General features: G+C 37.0%; 1 protein-coding gene across 3 annotated transcripts in view; it reads left to right on the plus strand.

Annotated features, from left to right (window-relative positions):
* The window catches only part of LOC105969720 (uncharacterized), a 47,490-nt gene extending 26,148 nt beyond the window's left edge, over positions 1 to 21,342 (plus strand). For 2 of the 3 annotated variants that reach the window (XM_088814922.1, XM_088814921.1), the window contains one exon: positions 21,143 to 21,342. The gene's annotated coding sequence lies outside the window, so the exon portion shown is untranslated. Of the gene's footprint in view, positions 1 to 18,359; positions 18,614 to 21,142 lie in introns of those variants that run through there. The other variant, XR_001173845.2, reaches the window with a different exon arrangement.
* The last annotated feature ends 565 nt before the right edge of the window (positions 21,343 to 21,907 follow it).

A 21,907-nucleotide genomic window follows, 5' to 3' on the forward strand; every position in this document is an offset into this window, starting at 1 on the left:
TATTATGTTTAGTGTTTGTGTGTGTGCCAGGTATCAAGCTAATCCCAAAGTCATTCATCTTAAAGCTGTGAAGAGGATTATTAGGTATGGTGCAGGTACAGTAGATTTAGGTATTCAGTTTTTCAAAGACACTAATACTAATTTGATAGGCTTTAGTGATTCTGATTGGGCTGGGGATATTAGTGACAGAAAAAGCACATCAGGTGCATGTTTCTTTTTGGGGAATAACCTGGTTTCATGGTTTAGTAGAAAACAAAATTGTGTATCACTTTCAACAGCTGAATCAGAATATGTAGCTGCTGGAGGATGCTGTGGTCAACTAATTTGGATGAAACAAATGTTGGAGGATTATGGGTTAACCAGTGACACCTTGACCATATATTGTGATAATTCAAGTGCTATTGATATTTCAAAAAATCCTGTTCAACACTCATGAACTAAACACATAGATATTAAACATCATTTTGTTCGTGATATAGTTGAGAAAAATATAGTGTGCTTAAAGTACATTCCTACAGAAGATCAGCTGGCTGACATCTTTACAAAGGCATTAGATTATGAGAGGTTCTCTAAACTTAGAAAATCTCTCGGGATGTGTACTCAATAAACATGTCCTGAAATATGTTGCAGCACCTCATCAAACATCTTAAGCTGCAACATAATTTACTGAAGCTTAGCTTATTTAAATAATGGCTTCACTGTGATATATTATTCTCTAAATAAGTAACTGGAAGTCTTTCACCTTGAAATGTGATCATGCTTCATGTAAACATTCAGAGAACAATTATAATCACATAAGTCAAACTCCTCTATCTGAATAGTCATATCTTAGCAACTGAGGAACTTTCAAACTGAACACTTGATCATGTTCTATGTGAATTGTTTGACTTGAAAATAAGAGTTTAAAATATATATATATATATATATATATATATGCCTGTTAGCCTTTTTTTTCACACTATTAATCATTAGAAGAAGTGTTTATTATTAAAGTGTAAATTTCGTGAGTGTTATTATTTTTATTACTATTATTATCATTTTTATTGAATTATCATTATTTATATGGGTCATGGGGTACATGGGTTAGTCTTTTATTTTCCATTAAGTCCACTCCTTACTGTGCCATGTGTCACGTTTTGTCTTAAACTGCCAAATAAACCTTCATTCTCCTTAATCACACTTTCTCCAAGAAAAACGCACACCACTTCTTCACCTTCTCCACTTCAATCTATTTTCTGCAAAAATTAGGGCTTATAAATTTCGTGCTTCTTTTTCGAAAATTAACCCTCAAAAATCAAAAGCACTAGAAGCAATTCTTCTTTCTCTCTACTGTATCATGGCATCACATTCTAGAAATCCTCTTCCAGTCGTTGGTGATGTGCACAACGATGCTGCAGCACCTGAAGCAGCTGACCCAAATCTAGCCATCATCGTTCATCCTGTCAACCTTGAAGCTATGCCAATCAACTTTATTGAGCTCGGCGACGAGCTGAATCCGATTGACCCAGAAAACTTCCAGAACCTGGGTCCCTCTTCCACTGCAGGAAGGTTCCCTACTCGCCGGTCCAAGCGCATGAATCCCTTCCCAGATCTGAATGCTACTGGGTCACAACGCCGGAGGGGAGGAAATTCTCCCAACAGAGGCGGCAGAGGTGGAAGAAGAGGCGGCAGAGGTGGCCGTACTCCAGTTAGGCCAAACCCACCAAGAGGTCTTCATTTGGTTGATGAAGAAACAGATGATGAAGAAGGAGATCCTACCTTTGCAGAACCAGAAGCCCGAGCTCACTTCTCAAGCTCCACTGAGTCATCCTCCAACGACTCAACTCCACCAGCATCAACTCAGGGGGAGACATTTCAGCCCAACATGGCAGCAGCCTCTTCTCAACATCCTGCTTCTGAAGATGTTGCTGCACATGTTCCTGAAAATGCTGCTGCACCTACTGTCTCATACAATGCCCCTCAGAGTGCTGCTGAGGATGCTGCTCCCTACCAAGATGAGGAAATGCCAGACTTTTCTGGGATGTCCTCTGCTGAGCATGTATATATTCCCACTGTTGATGCCCAGGACTTTACTACCACTGAAGAAACACCCTCAACTCCACATGAAGATCCTCTGGAAACTCTGGTAGAGGCAGTTGTTCAAGTGGATGCACCACCTTCCCAGGTTAAAGAGGAAGAGAAAAGTGATGACAGCTGGGAAGTGCCCCTTGCCTCTTTCCGCAAGAATTTGCCATCCTCAGAGTCAGACAGTGACTCTTCTGAGGACTCATCTCAGATGGAAGAAGATGATGCTCCACCTGTTGCATCACCTGAGCCAGCATACATCCTAGATGAACTTGAAGACTCAGAAGAATAGGAACCCTCAGAGGATGAAGAGCTAGACTTGGATGGGAAGGATCTGTCAACTCCTTTTGAGGTAAACAATGCTTTCAGTCCTACCTTTTATTTTGAATCTGATTCAAACATGGGTCCTCAAATCATGAATTGCAAATTCATTGAGGAAAAGAAAATTTCCAAGGATGAGTTTGATAGGCATAGGATCACTGTTTTTCTTGATCAAAGAAAAATCCTTAGTCTAGTTGAGATTGCATGTCCTTATGATCCCTCTGTTGTGAAGGAATTTTATGCCAATTTACAAACCTCATTTTTAAAGAAATATTCTCCAAACATTGGAAAAGTTTTTGTGCTAAATTCTATTTTCTTCTTTTCTCCCAAAATTATCAACTCTCACTTACAAACTCCTACTGTGATTGACGAGGATAATTATGGTGATTTTACTGAGGTTTTTAAGACTCTTTCTGGCAATCGTCTAAAATCTTGGCCTGCTCACCCCAAAAAATTCAAAGTTTCTCAACTTACTGCATTTTACTCTGTCTTGTTCAGACTCACAGTGATGAATTGGATTCCATCCAAAAATGTATCTGTGATTACTAAACCTCATGCAGTACTCATGTACAAATTGGGGGTGGGGTTACCTGTTGATTTTGGCCAACTTGTTTTCAACAATATAGGTCATATTGCCCATAAAATTTCTTTCTCCACTCATCTTCCCTATCCTTCTCTCATCTACTCCATTCTGCTTTCTCAAAATTTGGGCCAAGATGAATCGGAATATCTTCATGATAACTGTTTCTCAAAATTTTCTAAAAGCTCCTCATGTATGTCCAAGATCTTCCCTGGAATGGAGATAATTTTCTCCCACCTGAATCATGTCAAAATAATCTTGGTACTGAAGGTGTTTCTCCTCATGTTGACAACACCCCTGACATCATTGTTTCTGTTCCTCGAGATCTTTTTTTAAAACAGCTTACTCACTCCCTAGCTCAAATCACCTATCATCAGTCCATTGTGGAAATGCTTCAGAGAGCTCTTTCTGATCAAAAAGGGGGAGAACAAGCTGGTCATGAAGTTGAAGCAGGGACTTCTCATCCTTTGGATGCCAGAGGCAGAGAGCATGGAGTTAATGAAGAAGAAGAAAAGAATGAGGGTAAAGCTGAAGGAGCAGAGGAAAGCAGTGGGTCCAGTGCTAGTGATGGAGGAATTGCTGCTGATACTGAGGAGACTTGGGATATTGTGCTTTAAAGTTATTTTTATGAACAATATTTGTTTTTGTTCAGTTTGTTATTTTCCCTCTCAACTTTTATGCTAGGATTGCGCTATTTTGTTATTTTCTTTATTGGTTATCATATTCAGGGGAGTTCAAGCAATGACTCAGGGGGAGTTAAGCTAAAATTTAGTTTTGATCAGAAAGTTAAAAAGGGGGAGTTTGAAACACTTGGATTTTCACGAGTGTTTTTAACTCTGTTAATTTCAAACTAAATTTTAGTTATGGTTAAGTGCTTAGTGGGCTAAGTAGTGCTTAGTGGGTTAAGTATAATGCTTAGTGGATTAAGTATAGTACTTAGTAGGCTTGGTGGGTTAAATTGAGGATATTATCTTAACTACTAAACTAACCCACTAACCCATGTTCTTGAGTGCTCTTGTAATTGGTTTTCTTGCAGATCATGGGCTGAGGACTGGAAGCTTGGAATGTCTATAAATACCGACTTCAAGACTCAAGGAAATTTATGGATTCTAAGAAATAAAAACCGAGAGCTGAAAAGAATACATGAGATTTTTAGTGTGTTTTTAGAATCTGTTTTACGTACTCCTCATGAGTACATTCTTTACGTACTCCTCATGAGTACATTCTTTACGTACTCCTCATGAGTACATCATTTGTAGTCTAGATTGTTTAGCATATAGTTTTTATGTTTCTAGACTTGGTTGTAAGAATGATCAAGATAGTGATTCATTCATAAGAAAGAAGTTCTTTACGTACTCCTCGCGAGTACATTCTTTGAAATCTAGAATTTTTAGTATTTATCTTTTTGTTTCTAGATTTGATTGTAAGAATGATCAAGTTAGTGATTCATTCATAAGGAAGAATTTTTTGTACTTCTTCTCTTTGTATTCTTGTAATACTGTTTTAATATAAGTTTTGCGTCCTTTGAAGGGCAAGTTCACAAGTTTTACTTGTGAACATTTTTAGATCTGAGTATTGTTTTTATATTTCCACTGCATGTTTATCTAAGTGTCATAACACTTAAGATAACACATCTGTATGAAACGTATTCTAAGTGTTTGTTCCTATTTCTTTTTCAGAAACGAATTCGTGATGGATACTCAGATGACTGCTTCTATGCGACCTCATGTACTTGGTGGCACAAACTACACCTACTGGAAAGTCAAGATGAGGGCGTACATCAAAGCCATTGATGAGAGAGCCTAGAGATCTATTATTACTGGATGGAAACCACCAACTATAACAGATGCGGATGGGGATGTATTTCCAACACGAGAATTACGGTGGACAACAGACAATCTATCTAATGCTAATCAAAACTCAAAGGCGTTAAATGAAATCTTTAATTCAGTAGATTTAACAATGTTTAAATTGATCTCAGTGTGCACTTCTGCCAAGGATTCTTGGGAGGTTCTTCAGCTACATTGTGAAGGATCAGACAGTATCAGAAGAACTAAGCTCAGTCTATAAAACTTCGCAAAGAGATTCTTTTTCGTTTCAGTTTGCTACGATTTTGTATAAATCATCGCCAAAATTTTAATTAGAAGACAAACCCTAATTTTATTCCCCATCTTCTCTAACTCTTTTCTTCTTCGTTTCTCTCAATCTCTCTCTTTCAATCTCACAAAGCCCACCCTCCGTGTAATGGTATTAACCGTTTTTCATTTTTTTATTAAAATCCCTAAAACGACGTCGTAGCACTTATAGAAGCGTGCCCGACTATTCAAGCAAAACACGTCGTTTATTTTAAGTTTGAGTCATCAAAACGCTGTCGTTTTGATGACTGTGCTGAGAACTCACACTTTCTTCATGCTTCAAGACATCAGAGTGCTCCCCAAGGCTCCTCTGGAGTATTTCCATTTATAGGCCATCATTATCTGCATTTTTCTTTTATGCTTTTATGATATCACTTAAAGTAGGTAGAGTAGTGTAGTTGTGATGGAGTTTTTGTCCAGTTTGTATTGAATGTTTCTCACTTTTTCATCAATACATTTCTACCTATCTTGCAGAGTTTGTTTTTTATTCTTTACAAATTAGTAGATTCGTAACATTTGGTATCCAGAGCCTCACCTTCATGACAATAACACACCATTTTTTTGATGATGACAAGGAGCCATGTGCGTACAGCTGGAGGGGAAAGCACTAGATCTGAAGCAGAAATGTTTGTGGAGGAGCAACTTGCTTTCAATGACAAGATCCAAGGAGAATTATTTGTTCTTCAAGCTGAAATTGTAAGGAACAGAGTGGAAAGCCATCAAAGGATGGATGAGATGAATCGAATGATAGGAGAAATGATCAGATCTATGGGTGGAGATAGAGGCAAGGAATCACTGCAGCCAGGGAACACTTCTGACCACCCAAACAGAAATCCTGAGATCATTTCACCTAGGATGAGTCCTGCATATGAGGAGGCAGGTAATCCTAACACTTTTGTGAGGAATATGGAGATGAGAGACATTAGATTGGAATTTCCTAGGTTTGATGACAGCCTTCCTAGAACATGGTTAAGGAGATGCCATAGATATTTTGAGTTGAATCTAATGAATGAACAAGAGAAGGTGAAGTTGGCTTCTGTTTATCTTGAGGGTAAAGCTGAAGATTGGTACTCTGACTATATAGAGAAGATAGAGAGATTGGGATGGGAGGTGTTTGCTAATCTGCTTTTGGAGAGGTTTATGGACGAAGAGGGAGTGAGTCTGCTGGCAGAGTTCAATAAGCTTCACCAAATCACTTTTGTAGAGGAGTACAGGTTGAAGTTTGAGCATCTCAAGGTTTTTGTGTCTAGAAAGTATCCAACTCTACCAGAAGGATACTTTGTAGAGTGTTTTGTAGAGGGATTGAAAGGAGAAGTGAAAAACATGGTTAAAATGATGAGACCACTGTCCTTAGCCAATGCTACACAGCAAGCAAAGCTGCAAGAAGGATGTGTGGATCAGATGAAAGTGGAAATAAGAAATTCCATAAGAACATCCAACCAGCCATAGAGGCCTCTGAGAGGAGCAAATCCAGAGCAACCTTTGAGGATTCAGTATCTTGAAAAGAAACCCACAGAGACCAAAATACTTACAAGACCAGAAATGGAGGAAAGAAGGAGAAAAAAATTGTGTTACAACTGTGAAGAAAGATATGTGCCAGAGCATAAATGCAAAAGGCTGTTTAACATTGAGTGTGTTCCTGCAACAGAAGAGGAAGCACTAGATGAGGAAGGGAAAGTCAATGTAGAAGGATTGGAGGTGGAAAAAATAATGCAAATCTCATTCAATGCAATAGCAGGGCAAGTATCTCACACTACTTTGAAAGTACTTGGTAGATATAAGGGGAAGAATATCACCATACTCATTGATACTGGAGCTTCTCATAGCTTCTTAGATCCTCAGACAGCTACTACACTAAGCTGTGATAAAGTACAGGGAAACAGCAGCTGTTTTGTGACTCCATTTGTCCTAATTTTCAGTGGGAAATGGGGAATCGCCACTTTTACATTAGTGTTACACTCTTGGAGTTGAGGGGTGTGATCTTGTACTTGGGGTGGATTTTATGAAGAAGTTTGGGCCTGTAGTTTTTTACCACAATCAAAACTGCATCACATTGAGGCAAGGAGAGAGGGAGATTGTGCTAAAGATGAACCACAATTCTTCATGATTGATGAGAAGAAAATGCAAGGGCTATTAAACAACAAAAGCATTAACATGGGATGCTTGCTCATGCTGAATGGAAGAAAAGGCACCTCAGAAGGAGAAAAGGCACCAACAAAGATACAGAAGGTGATCAGCCAGTTTCCAGATCTGTTCCAAGATCCAATTGAGTTACCACCCCAGAGGAAAACTGAGCATGCTATTCCTTTGAAAGAAGATGCACACCCATTCAAGTCTCAACCTTATAGATACCCATATATGCAGAGGAAGGAAATTGAAGAAATGGTCAAGGAAATGCTGCAAGCTGGCATCATACAAGACAGCTGCAGTCCATTTGCATCACCAGTGCTTTTGGTCAAGAAGAAGGATGGCACTTGGAGGTTCTGTGTAGACTACAGAAGATTGAATGCCATGACCATCAAGGATGGTTATCCCATTCCTCTGATTGATGACTTGCTAGATGAACTTAAAGGAGCCAAAATGTTCTCTAAGGTGGATTTGAGGGCTGGATACCATCAGATTAGGATGAAGAGAGAAGACATTGAGAAGACTGCATTTGTAACTGCTTCTGGACATTATGAATTTAGAGTTATGCCCTTTAGATTGACTAATGCTCCAACAACTTTCCAAGCACTTATGAATGATTTATTCAGAGAACATCTGAGGGAGTTTATACTAGTGTTCTTTGATGATATACTCATCTATAGCCAGAGTGAGGAACTCGACATTGAGCATCTGCAGAAGACACTAGAATTACTGAGACAACACCATCTACTAGCCAAGAAATCCAAATGCAGTTTTGGCCATCAAAAGGTGGAGTATCTGGGGAATGTAATAAGCCAAGAAGGGGTAGGGTGGACCTTGGTAAGATTCAAAGTGTTAAAGAATGGCCTACCCCCAAGACAGTGAAGTCACTAAGGGGATTTTTTGGGCTAACATGGTACTATAGGAATTTTGTTAGAGGCTATGGAGAAATAGCCAAGCCACTGACTCAACAGCTTAAAAAGGGACAATTCCAGTGGACTGATGAAGCTCAGAAAGATTTTGAGAGGTTGAAAGAAGCCATGAATTCCACTCCAATACTGCAACTACCAAACTTCGAAGATAAATTTATAGTAGAAACTGATGCCTCCTACTATGGCATAGGTGTTGTTCTTATGCAGCAAGGCCATCCTATAGCTTATTTGAGTAAAGCATTGGGACCAAAGAACCTGGGGTTATCCATTTATGAGAAAGAATTTCTTGCAATTCTTTTTGGTTGTGCAAAAATGGAAGTCCTACCTCATCTGTGGTACTTTTGTGATCAGAACTAACCAAAAGAGCTTAAAATACTTATTAGAGCAGAAATTATCAACACCTTTACAGCACAAATACTTAGCCAAACTGTTGGGGTTCAACTACACCATTGAGTACAAGAAAGGTACTGAGAATAGTGCAGCTGATGCACTATCAAGGAAAGAAGAAGTAGGGGTACTGACTCAGTTAACTATTGTACAACCCATGTGGATTCAAGAGTTGTTGCAGAGCTATGAAGGGGATAAAGAAGCAGAAGTGACTATTAGCAGTTGTACTTTGAGACCCATGGATGTTAGTCTTCACCAATACAGTGATGGGATAATCAAGTACAAAGGAAGGGTGTACGTGGGGAAAACAGGGGAGATTAGACAAAGAGTGATTGAACAGATGCATAGCTCTTCTGTGGGTGGTCATTCAGGCATTCAGAACACCTACTAAAGGATTCAAGCAATCTTCTTGTGGCCAGAGTTAAGAAATCAAGTCAAGGAGTGGGTCAGACAGTGTGCAATATGTCAATTGAGTAAACATGAGAATGTTAAACTGCTAGGGTTCTTGCAGCCATTGCCTGTTCCAGAACAAGCATGGACTTGCATCACTATAGATTTTATAGTGAAACTGCCAAAATCTCAAGGCAAGGAAGCAATATGGGTGATTGTGGATTGATTCACTAAGTACAGCCACTTCATAGCAATTAACCAACCCATCAATGCTTCACAACTAGCTCAGAACTTTGTAATGGAGGTATACAGACTCCATGGTCTCCCCAGTTACATTGTGTCAGACAGAGATCCTCTCTTCACCAGCCAGTTTTGGAAAGAACTTATGCAGTACTTGGGGGTGCAACAACAATTGAGCACTACCCATCATCCTCAAACTGATGATGAGCAGACAGAGAGGGTTAATCAATGCCTTGAGTCTTATCTCATGTGCATGTGTGGGCAATTGCCTAAGAAATGGAGCATTTGGATTCCTTTGGCTGAGTGGTGGTATAACACTTCCCACCACTCATCCATCCAAATGACCCCATTTGAGGCCCTATATAGCTACAACCCACCTCAAGTTGGATATGGACCTCATTTATTAAGGAAGACAGGGGGGAGTTGAAGCATGGGTTAAGGATCATCAAATGATATCCCAGAGATTGAAGGAGTTGTTAACTAAGGCACAACAAAGAATGAAGTTCTATGATGACTATCATAGAAGTGAGAGGGAGTTTGCAGAAGGGGAGTGGGTCTATCTAAAACTTAAACCTTACAAACAGTTGAGCTTGAGGAATGATAAGTGTTCGTTTTGCACAACTTTTACTTATCAAATCTACGAGTTTTGGTCTTCGTTTGTCCGAGTTTTCGGCTTTATTTGTATATATTATGTTGTTTTTGTTTTATTTGTATTTTAGGTAAAGATGAGCTATTTTTGCCGACTCGAGACGATTTTGGAAGCGAAGACGAGAATCAAACCAAACACGTGCAAAAGTGCATTCTAGCGGATTGTGGCAGTGTTTGGTATTTCAAGCATAACTTTTGCATACAACATCCGATTGGGCTGATTCAAGTGGATTTAGAAAGCTAACTTCAAGGGCTAAAACTTTTGGGAAATGCACAATTGTCGAATTCGGGCTGAAAAGGAGTGAAAAAGTGTTTGAAGTTGATGCAGAGGCCAGATCGCGATCCAGAATCACCGGATCGCGATCTGGTGGCAAATTCCAGTAGCAGCGAAAAGTTGGGGCAGATCGCGATCCGCACTTCCTGGATCGCGATCTGGGAAGGCGGTGCGCAGTTTTCGAGGTCTCCAGATCGCGATCCAAGAATCCTAGATCGCGATCTTGGCACAAAAATCGAGACTAGATATTTTTCTTTGATTTCTCACTATAAATACAAGGTCTTTTTCATTTTTGAAACACTCAATTAACTCTCGATAATCTCTCGACCTTTTTCTTCGGTTTTCCATTTGGTTCTCGCCAGTTCTTCGCGGGAAGCTTCGACGAGGGTTTCGACTTGGGTTTTTCATAAGCTTTTCTTTACATTTAGTTTATAATTTCTCGTGTTCTTCACTTTGATGCTATGTTTGTAATGAACTGAGCATTTTCTTTTAGGGGAAATGTAACCTTGTATTTATTGATTTTGATTTCCAGATCTGTGATCTATTTGTCGTTCTTTGATTCTGTTTATGTTTTCCTGTATTAAATGCTTTCGATTGTTTGGCCAGCAGTTGAATTGATTGTAAATGGGAATGAACTCGAGAGAGGATTCTCGTTTGATTTTAGGAAAACATAGCGCGGGTTGTGGAAACGGAGACGTGATGCACCTCGGGTAGCCCTTAGGGACTTGACCTATATGCTCTCTTAATGTCAGGTTCTGAACGGAGACGTCGGACATGTGGGTAGACTCTAACTACACTAGAGACAGGGGTTAGGGTATTTTAGTGTCTGGGTTAGCGAACATAGAATTGACAATAGATTCGGATTTGTAGATCTTTATCGATAGTACACCGGTGGATTTTACCCTAGATGCCATCACACGTCGGAATTCCTTGCTTGTCCTGGCGGACCATTGTTTTTATTTATTGTTTCCTTTTAGCTTGATCGTCTAGATAGAGTTTAGGGTAGTATAATTACGTTACTTGGTAAATTTAGGAACTTAATTCCCTGTGGATCGATATCTGGAATTCACTATTCTACAAAACGCGATACTGTACACTTGCGATTATTCATACGTAGGTTTTACGCGTATCAAGTTTTTGGCGCCATTGCTGGGGAATTAGTTAATCTTGAATTTACTAATATCATTACCAACTATTTTTGCTTTACTTTAGACATTTTTCTTTTTTTTTTGATTTTTTTTTATTGTTTTCAACAGATTTGTATACATTGATGATTGATGTCCTCGATTTTTGATATCTCTCTTTACGAGATTCAATCCAGAGCAGATTACATTCTACAAGAGTTGGAGGATATTGAAAGACATCGAAGGTTGAACCCAGAAAATGGAATTGCACAGCCAAATGAGCACTTGTGCTATTTACAAGGCGAACTCCACTTTCTGGCAAATATTTTCAAAAAATTTCAGAGATGTCACATTCACAAACCACATCCGACCATCCTTTATGAAGACAACGAGGTATTTATAGATTTTCGTATGAACGATGAGGTTGAGCACCTTGAGGGAATTATTCAACCCAGTTCTGTAGATACTTTTGCGTGTGATGAGAGTGGGATGAAGATGATGGTAGAGGAACTTGACGAACAAAATCCTATCCACATTGCTACTCCGGATTTGAGTGTGAGCGAGGAGACGAGTTTCAAATTCGAGGTAGAGCTTACTCCAAAGCTCGAATATCTTGTATACGAGTTTGAGAGATCGGTAGGCAAGAAACCCATCCTAGTCTCCTACTGACTGATTTCCACATCTAACAAAAAGTGCCATGGGTTGGGGTGGTCATTAAAATATTGCAATCTAGTCCATGATATGATTGCAAAGTATGTATCAAGAATGACGGATGGATGCGCAATCTACAAGGTTTTGGATTGGACATAATCCGTCCAAATTGTGTCGAGCCGTCGACAGTAAAACATGCGTTGAATGGGAGGCAACCCATTATTTATTTATCGTCATTTAATTTCTTTCTTTTTGTCATTTTTGCATTTTTTTGGTTTAAAGTTTAATTTCACCAATTTTTCTTGATTTTTGCCGGTATCTCGTCCCCAAGGAAAGAAGAGTAAGAAGTCGGGAAGTCTAGACAATTCTGGCAATTCGCCCTCGGTGCCAAAATCCACGGCACCCCGTGTAACCAAAGAAAACTTTCGCCACCGCAGAACACTGATCAATCAGCGGCACGAATATTCATGGCGTATTTTTTCTCATCTCTTTTATTTTTCGCGTTGAGGGCAATGCATGATTTAAGTTTGGGGATGAGTTTAGCTTATTTTCTTTTTGGTTTTTTGCATGCATATCATATAATTTAGTTTCATTTATGTATTTCGATTTTCGTATTGTGTTATGTTTGTCACATGCATTTCATTTAGGATCGAGTGTAAGTTGCATTTCCGAATTCTATTGAAGCAAAGCAATTAATGAATTAGTAGACTGGCTAGTTGATTTAAAATTAAAATTGTGCATAACCGGTAATGAATAGATGAACCTTCCGACTGCGTTTTTGCAACTTGTGTGGATAGCCTTTCGAATCCTTTCCGATTAAGCATGAGCTCACTTTTCTGAGGGGTATAATAGTCTGAGGTTTGGGGGGCGAGTTAGAATTGAATTATGTGTTCACAATTTGAGTTGTTGGCTAAAAGTTCTATCAATGGTCTTTACGTTTTTATTCTATGTTATCGTGTTGATTAAAAAAAAAGAAAAATAATAATTTGTGTTATTGTTGTGATTCACGCTCTGATTTCCCCGCCTTTCTGACTCGAGCTTAACCCGTTGGGTGCACCTCGTCGCCTAAGTCTCTCGAGTTGTTAAGCTTGGGGGTTTCTTGGACTAAAGTTCGATACATGGGTCAGGGAGATAACACAGTGGTGTTGAGCCTTGCACGAGTCACGATTATGCCCGTTTCAAAGAAAAATGAAAAAAAAAAGTTGTGATGAAAATCACCAAAAATATTGTTGTTGTCATTTCTTATTGAATAAATAGACCTACTCATGCCCAACTCGAGTTTTTGAATTTCAGAATCAAAACTTACTTTTCACCCACATTTCTACTCAAAACCCTCGATGATTGTGGTTATTGTTTAATTACGAATTCTTGAGTCCATCTTTCATTTTGGTGTAGAAACAACTAATTGCGTCGGTAGGAAAGTCGAATACCTTAAGCCGTTTGCCATAATGAGATTTTAGGTTATCTAGCTCGTTTTATCTTTGGAATTAATTGCAATGCTTTGACCAATTCGGCAACTTTGTGGGTGTGTTGTCTGAAAACCCTCACGAGACACAACTCGTCCTTTGGGGGTACCCAGGGGTTCAAAGGCTTGTTGCATACGCTAAATGCAATCGTGATTCCCTACATTAGTGGCCTAGATTTAGTTTGTTGTTTTTGTTCTTTTTTGTTGTAGTTTCGTTTTGATTTACTCGGGACGAGTAAAGATCTAAGTTTGAGGGTGTGATAAGTGTTCGTTTTGCACAACTTTTACATATCAATTCTTCGAGTTTTGGTCTTCGTTTGTCCGAGTTTTCGGCTTTATTTGTATATAATATGTTGTTTTTGTTTTATTTATATTTTAGGTAAAGATAATCTATTTTTACCGATTCGAGACGATTTTGGAAGCGAAGCCGAGAATCAAACCAAACACGTGCAAAAGTGCATTCTCGCGGATTGTGGCAGTGTTTGGTATTTCAAGCATAACTTTTGCATACGACCTCCGATTGGGCTTATTCAAGTGGATTTAGAAAGCTAACTGCAAGGGCTACAACTTTTGTGAAATGCACAATTTTTGAATTCGGGCTGAAAAATTGTGAAAAAAGTGTTTGAAGTTGATGCAAAGGCCAGATCGCGATCCAGAATCACCGGATCGCGATTTGGGAATGCGGTGCGCAGTTTTCGAGGTTGCCAGATCGCGATCCAAGAAGCCCAGATCGCGATCTGGGCACATAAATTGAGACTAGATATTTTTCTTTGATTTCTCACTATAAATAGAATGTCTTTTTTTCATTTTTGAAACGCTCGATTAACTCTCGATAATCTCTCTTCGGTTCTCGCCAGTTCTTCGCGGGAAGCTTCGACGAGGGTTTCGACTTGGGTTTTTCATAAGCTTTTCTTTACGTTTAGTTTATAATTTCTCGTGTTCTTCATTTTGATGCTATGTTTGTAATGAACTGAGCAATTTCTTTTAAGGGAAATGAAACCTTGTATTTATTGATTTTGATTTCCAGATCTGTGATCTATTTGTCGTTCTTTGATTCTGTTTATGTTTTCCTGTATTAAATGCTTTCGATTGTTTGGCCAACAGTTGAATTGATTGTAAATGGGAATGAACTCGAGAGAGGATTCTCGTTTGATTTTAGGAAAACATAGCTCGGATTGTGGAAACGGAGACGTGATGCACCTCGGGTAGCCCTTAAGGACTTGACCTAAATGCTCTCTTAATGTCAGGTTCTGAACGGAGACGTCAGACCTGTGGGTAGACTCTAACTACACTAGAGACGGGGGTTAGGGTATTTTAGTGTCTGGGTTAGCGAACGTAGAATTGACATTAGATTCGAATTTGTAGATCTTTATTGATAGTACATAGGTGGATTTTACCGTGGAAGCCATCACACGTCGGAATTCCTCACTTATACTGGCGAACCATTGTTTTTATTTATTGTTTCCTTTTAGTTTGATTTCTCCCATCCATTCTTGATCGTCTAGATAGAGTTTAGGATAGTATAATTACGGTACTTGGTAAATTTAGGAAGTTAATTCTCTGTGGATCGATATCTGGAATTCACTATTCTAGAAAACGTGATACTGTACACTTGCGGTTTTTCATACGTAGGTTTTACGCATATCAACGAAGAGTGAGCTGTGGAAATTAACACCAACGTATTGTGGACCATTCTTTATTACCAAGAGGATTGGAGTTGTAGCTTATGAACTACAATTACTTGTAGATGCTAGAGTTCACCCAGTCTTCCATGTTTCACAGTTGAAAAAGCACATTGGAGACACTACAAGGGTCACAGCAACCCTACCACCATTGAATGAGCAGAACCAGTTCCTACTGGTTCATGTGGCTGTAAGAGAGAGGAGGTTGGTCAAGCACAACAATGCGGCTTAAGTGGAATGGCTAGGGGAATGGGCACATCTGCCAGTGGAGGAAGTCCCGTGGGAAGTTGCGGCTGAGATGGAGGAGAAATTCCCAAGCTTCAAGCCATGAGTCATGGCTCTTGGAAGGGAAGGGTAGTGTAACGGTATTAACCGTTTTTCAATTTTTTATTTAAGTCCCTAAAACGACGTCGCAGCACTTATAGAAGTGTGCCCGACTATTCAAGCAAAACACGTCTTTTATTTTAAGTTTGAGTCATCAAAACGCCGCCGTTTTGATGACTGTGCTGAGAACTCACACTTTCTTCATGCTTCAAGACATCAGAGTGCTCCCCAAGGCTCCTCTAGATTATTTCTATTTATAGGCCATCAATATCTGCATTTTTCTTTTATGCTTTTATGATATCACTTAAAGTAGATAGAGTGGTGTAGTTGTGATGGAGTTTTTGTCCAGTTTGTATTGAATGGTTCTCAAATTTTCATCAATACATTTCTACCTATTTTGCAGAGTTTGTTTTTTATTCTTTACAAATCTGCAGATTCATAACACTCCGTCGGTGCCTCCCCCTCTGCCTCCGCCATCTGCCCTCCGTCTCCGCCTCTGTCACCCGGCCTGCGCCTCCGCCTACACGATCCACCCCCCGCTCTATGCCGTCCTCGTTGTTTTGTCAATATCCGGACAACTCTATATGGCAATGTCGCCACCTCCATCTTCTCCCTACGGCCTCGTTCATCTGTAGCTAGGCCTTTGTAACTTCCTCATCTCTAGCTAGCCCTCAACAATCACAAAAAGGTAATCTTTCTTGCCCTATTTTTTTTTTCTTTGGTTTGAAATCCTAATAAAATTGTCTATGTTAAGTGGTGAACAACATGTTGTAGAGTTTAGGCAAGTTATAGATTTCCATGTTCTCGTGTTATTTTCGAAAATATTGTGTGAATAATTTTTGAAACTCCATTGAAACTGAAAATATTTGTGTGAATGAAGAGTGAAACTCCATCAGGCTACTATTTAAAATTATTACGTAAATATGAGCAAACTCTTGATTTACACTTTGTATATGCTCAACTTTAATTTAGTTTTAGTTTTTGTATATAATCTTGGTATAAATGGGGGTATGCGGCCCCATTGCCTTGTTCTTTTTTTTTTAGTTCTTTTTTTTTCCAGTGTTATAGCTAAGATGATTGGAGCTTGGGATTTTCTTAAGTAATAAGATGATGTTTATGTGTTTAATTGATTTATACGTCTAGGAATCAGATTTAGGGGTCTAGGTCAAGAAATATAGATTTCAATGAATCCTAGTTCGAATTTTAGATTCGTAGCCTCAGCTTCCAATGCATGTTTTATCGATGATTTATTTTATGAAAATTATGAGATTATACGTTTCAGTTATCTTCGTTTTGATATATGGTATGCGTAAATCGGAATTATATTGATCAAGTTATGAATCATTTTCCGAAATTGCACTATTTCTGAGTCATCTATGAATTGTGTGTTAAATTAGATTCTATCTTAGCCTAATTCATGCGATTCTAAGTGGATATGATTATAAACTTATAAATCTTATTCTTAGCGAAATTTCATGGTCTTTGGTTGAAAGAATGATTTATTTGGAATTTTAAAGTTGAATGCTCTGTTCTGAAATTTTGCTGGTGTTACTGTACTAAATTAATTATTTATCTCCCATGGATAAGTATTTTACTGAACTGTTTTAATATGGTATAATTAACATATATGTGAACATTGTGTGAAAATTTCATAAGGTTTGTAGGTAAGTTTAAGATATATGAATTTTCAAAGTTGATGTACCAAAGCTGCCAGATTTTCTAAAATATAGTACTGTGACTGAAAAGAATTGTTAGGACGTTATTTAGAGGACATAGTTCTATTTAAGGATACCTCTCGAGTGATTTAGGACAGATAAGGGTATAGGTTCGTTTAAGTAATTTGAAGTTCATCATTAAGGTTTTGTAAATTTTTTTGGAATCTTAATGTGATTAGATTGCAAAGCTGATACGATTTCTTTATAGTTCTTAGGAATGGAGTATGTGGATTTGAATTTCATGTATTATGTGTGTATGTGCTATTATAGTTATCGTATGCTTATACGTTAACATAAATGTATAACCTAGAAAACATATGAACGATGCATTTAAGATAATTACATTTGTATGTTATATATGTGAAAGTGGTTATATGAAATAATACGATAATCCCCTTCTCTTGTATGTGATACATAAATGTTTGTTCATGTGTTTATTTGATTATGTGAGTTATTTGAATAAGAAACTGTAGGGAAGAAAATGCTTTGTATATATTTGTTAGTTATGTGGTTATGTGTTTTGCAAGTTCGATTTAACATGGTTATATTATTGGAGTCGAATGATTTCTCATTTATGGTATTGCACGGTCAGGTATAGGAAAGTCAGAATCTTAACATGGCTAGTCGAGTAGACACGGGAATACAGAGGGGCCGGTATTCCAACTACAGAACTATAGACTATAGAGTGAAACCCAAGAAATTGTGAACACCTTGGTCAGGCGTTTTGGACTACAAGTGTAACACCCCGCATTTCCGATACCCTGTTTCCGTATTTTTCCTCTCGTCTCATTTGCATGAATATGTGTTGTATGTGCGAATTTAATTAGTTGCTTTTCAGTTTGCTTTATTTGCTATTTATGTGAAATTATGTGAACTAATGTTCATTATATGCCTACATGAATACTTTTGATTTTATTCTCTATTTGCGCAACTAAAATGTATTTCATGTGTTTAATATAATTGAACACGTGAAATTATGTGATCTGCGTGGATTTAGTTTTAGTAACATAAGAATTTATTTTCTCGCACTAGAAAGTTTATATGCTTTATTGATAGTAATTTCCTCTCTTTAAAGTGGCTATGATTGTATGCGTTACATGCACACACTTATTCCATGTGCATTTCCACTAGGCTTTTCAAATTAGCATTTTATTTTAAGATAACTTAAATAAAATTGCCTAGAAGTTCCTCTAGATTATTTCAAGTTACTCCTAATTGCAAAAAGACCCCTCTTCAATACTTACTCATTAAGATCCAAGCCTCTCCAATTCTATAAATACCACCCTCTCCTCTTCATTTCCACACACCAAAAAAATCAGCTAAGTCCCCTTCTCATTCCCCCTCTCCATCGATCAAAATAGCCCAAGTAGAAGAAGAAATCTCTTCTACTAATTCAAGCCTTCCCCATTAAATATATTCCTCTTTTCTTCCTTAATTTCGAAATTTGTAGTGTGGTAAAGTTCAAGAACTCTTTTCATTTAAATAAAAGAGGTTCTTCAAAAAGAAGTTGGTTTGCAAATATCCACAAAGTTCTTCAAATTTTGAAAAGATCCTAAGGTAAGAATCATCGAATTCTTGCTACATCAAGCTAACATCAATAGTATTTCCTTCTCTTCTCTTTTGAAAACTTTTCCTTCTTGATTGTTTGAAGAAATTGAAAGTTTTATAAAAGAAAGTGCTCATAGTATGTTGTATTATATGTTTAGTCTCATGCATGTTAAGATCCATGCTTGAATCCATTATATTTGATGAGAAAAATGATGGTGATGTTTTGATATTTTTAATTTCATGTTTAAAGCTTTGCATGTGAGAATCTAGCTCTTGATTCTTGATTCTTGAAAGAAAATAGAAGATTGGTGAGAAAACCGAAAATTTGATGATTATATGCTATGAAATTAATTATCTAAATGTTTATAATGATTTCATATTAAGATTTACAAATTATGATTATATGTTTAAGGTTGGGATTTGAGGCATATAAGTTGATTGGGTCTAGAATCTTGAAATAGATGGTTATTTGGAAAATTTACAGATTCATAGGTACGGATTTTAACCCATGTTTCACCCCACGAGTTTAGTTATGAAAACTACGAATTTTTATATGAGGATATATCTCTTTGTTATGGTCATATTGATATGTGGCTTGTAATGTTTGGAGTAGAAATAAATAAGTTATGATTTATTTACCCAAACAGTACAAAACCAGAGTTAGTTTAGAATTAGTAACGATATCTAATGTTTTACTCTTTCAAATTTAGTGATTCTACTTGGAACAGAACCCTAACTTAGAGAACTCATATGAGATAATATTTGACAGTGTTTGATATAGTAGATAATTTATAAGAAATATTTGAAGTCCCCTCCCCTGTTCTGAGTTTTAAACTGCGTCACTGTATCATTTTACTTATTTATCCTAATTTCCTAAGGATTTTCTAAAACTGTTTTTGTAAGGTATGTAAGAATCCTAATAGTATATGGAGTTAAAATTTCAAAAGGTTTGGATGAATCTGTAAAGTGAAATGAATTTTTAAAGTGACTCCGTCTATTCAGATTTCAAAACTGTACCCCCTTAGAAATTTATTTATATCTTTTATTCGCATAATGATTTTTATAAAATGTTTCTCAGTGGTTTTCAAGACATATAAAGGAGTATGTTATAAAAATTTAAAAGGCTTTTGATTTGTGGTGCAAGAGAAATGGTTTTTCAAAGTTAGGATACCAAAACTGTTTGATTTTCTTAAGATGTCTATTTTTATCAAAATATGATTTGTGATCATAGTTTTAATATCCGAGGTAGGAAAGATAAGTTAGTGATGAAGGTGAAACCTCTAAGTTATGGCCTAATAATCTAAGTTTAGGTATTATGTCGCATGTCCTAAGAAAGAATTGTAGTCTACTAGCCTACAACGGTGTTATGAAACAAGTGCAAGATTTAGATATATGATTAATTGACTTCTATGATGAGTTAGAATACTTGATTGTTTCCATATATTATTTGTTATTATGTGTGACACTTTTGAAATAAAGGTGTATGTATTAAGTGATTAGATTAAAGTAATGTCGTATGTGATAATTTTCATAATTCATGATATGAGTGATATTAATATGCTATGAATGACATGGTTATATGATTATGTGATTATAATATGGTTAAAGTTGAAGAATGCCCTTCTTGGTGCTACTATATGATATTAAATGTTTATGTGTGCTTATGAAATTAAATGTGAAAGTAAAAGTGCTATGTTCTATATGATTACGTATTCTATGATTTGATTAAGGATGTGAAGTATAATTGTTGTGGTACTTGTTACTTTTATGCTCGTTTATGTGAAAGTAAACACAGATAGATCATGTACACTACATGTGATTCATTATTAAGTCTAAGTAAATCACGATTTTTCAAAGTTAAAAATATTTGGAAATTGGTTGTGGATCTAGGTGAATAAGTATAGGATACTGGGGGCTGGTATTCCTGTTAGTGGTTGATAGTTGGGGTCCACATAGGGACCTGTCCACATAGGGACTGATTCACATAGGAATCGGGATTATAAACCACTAACTTGGCTATAGTAAAGTTATAGTCGTGACTACAGTAAAGTTATATAGATCACAAGCTCCAAAATACACGGCTTATTGCCGAACTCCACATTTGTTTTTGCAAACGGGCCCAATGTTTTCTCATGAAAAGTTTTAAAAGTCTAAAGTCTCATTTTCATTCATATTGCATATTAAAGTAAAGAAAGGAAGGGTGTTAAGTACCCGACTTTTTCATATTAAAGTAAGGAAAAAGAAGGGTGTTAAGTACCCGACTTTTGAAAGAAATGAAAGGATGTTAAGTATCCTTGAAAGATTTAAAGGAAAGGTAAAGGTAAAGGTAAGGTATAGTAAGTGTAAGTTTGAATGATCGTAAGTTTATTATGTGTTCATATATGCCTATATATATATATATATGTGTGTGTGTGTGTGTGAGTGTGTGTGTGTGTGTGTGTATAAATTATGTTTAAAGACTTTTTCAAAACCTTGTTATTACTTCCAGATCCTTACTGAGACTTTTTAAAGGCTCATATAGATGTTATCTTGGTATAGGTAACTCATGATCCGAATCCGAGGAGCAAAGTTGAACCAAGTTCGAGGAAAGCCGAGGGATCGAGCCGTATGGAAATTATGTGGATTTTAAAAAACTTTCGTTTTGGTACGTAAATCTTTTAGTGGATTGTAATCCGTAGTACTTGAACATGTTACCGGGAAATGATTTTAACCCTTATGTATAATATAATATTTTCCGACTATTCTTGTTGATTTCTTAAGAGCTCCACCACAAACCGGATTCATTATTTGGAACAAGAAAACGTTTAAAGGAGAATGTGGCACCGAATAAAGAGAGAATGTTTTTGACTAAATCTATGAAGTGTTCGACTTCAAAGTTTTATTATTTTTCAAGAAAGATTTTTATCGAACTAAAATTGAAGCAAAACACTTCAAGTACTTTCAAAGCTAGAGAAAACTTTACCACCTTTCTCTAGAGCTTTATTTTGAAAAAAATAAAACCGTATTTTCAAAAGGTCTTCCGCTGCAACTTATTAGAAAAACTTTTAAACCATTTTTCGGTATAGAGAATAAAGTAAACGGGGTGCTACAACAAGCCTTGACATCGACTCCTTCTAATGATGGTGGAGTATAAAAAGGGATGAAGTTTGTTTGCCTTTTGAATTAAAGTTTGAACCACTACATTATAAGCTTTTAAGTTTTTATGTACTTTTTGAATTTATGTTTGTGGGCTACCTTTTGATATTTAATCCGTAAATTTGGTTTTAATATTTTTGATATAAGTGTTTATTTTTCTGTTCAACA

The sequence above is a fragment of the Erythranthe guttata genome, chromosome 2 (assembly GCF_056151865.1).
Source record: "Erythranthe guttata isolate IM_541 chromosome 2, IM_541, whole genome shotgun sequence".
Taxonomy (NCBI): domain Eukaryota; kingdom Viridiplantae; phylum Streptophyta; class Magnoliopsida; order Lamiales; family Phrymaceae; genus Erythranthe; species Erythranthe guttata.